Here is a 416-nt window from a genome sequence, read left to right as displayed (position 1 = left end):
TTCCAAGGGCTTTGACCTCCCTGAATCTTGGATGTAATCTTCACTTTAGTTGTAAAACTCAACATATTTTAACAAATCAATTGGCCAGATTGAAAGTAAATTAAGATCGAAGAGAAAAGATCATCACAACATCTTAAATAATTTCATGGCTTCACCAATTCAACTCACCATTTCACAAATCCCACAGGGAGTATATTAGAAGCTGCAAACCAAGATTTTAGAAAAGCAATACTCTAATCGCAAAAATGAAATTCAATTTGCTTATCTATCACTAATAGACAATTGAAATAAATATATATAATTTTAATAACTCTTAAATAACTAATTATACTAATGAGGTTTTTGATGTGATATTCAATATATAAGAAAACATCCTTCTCCTTGTCAAGAAATTATAGTGAATGGATAAAGTGAAT

Source organism: Phalaenopsis equestris, unplaced genomic scaffold (assembly GCF_001263595.1).
Source record: "Phalaenopsis equestris unplaced genomic scaffold, ASM126359v1 Scaffold000094, whole genome shotgun sequence".
NCBI classification, from domain to species: Eukaryota; Viridiplantae; Streptophyta; class Magnoliopsida; order Asparagales; family Orchidaceae; genus Phalaenopsis; species Phalaenopsis equestris.
This window is presented reverse-complemented; position numbering follows the sequence as displayed.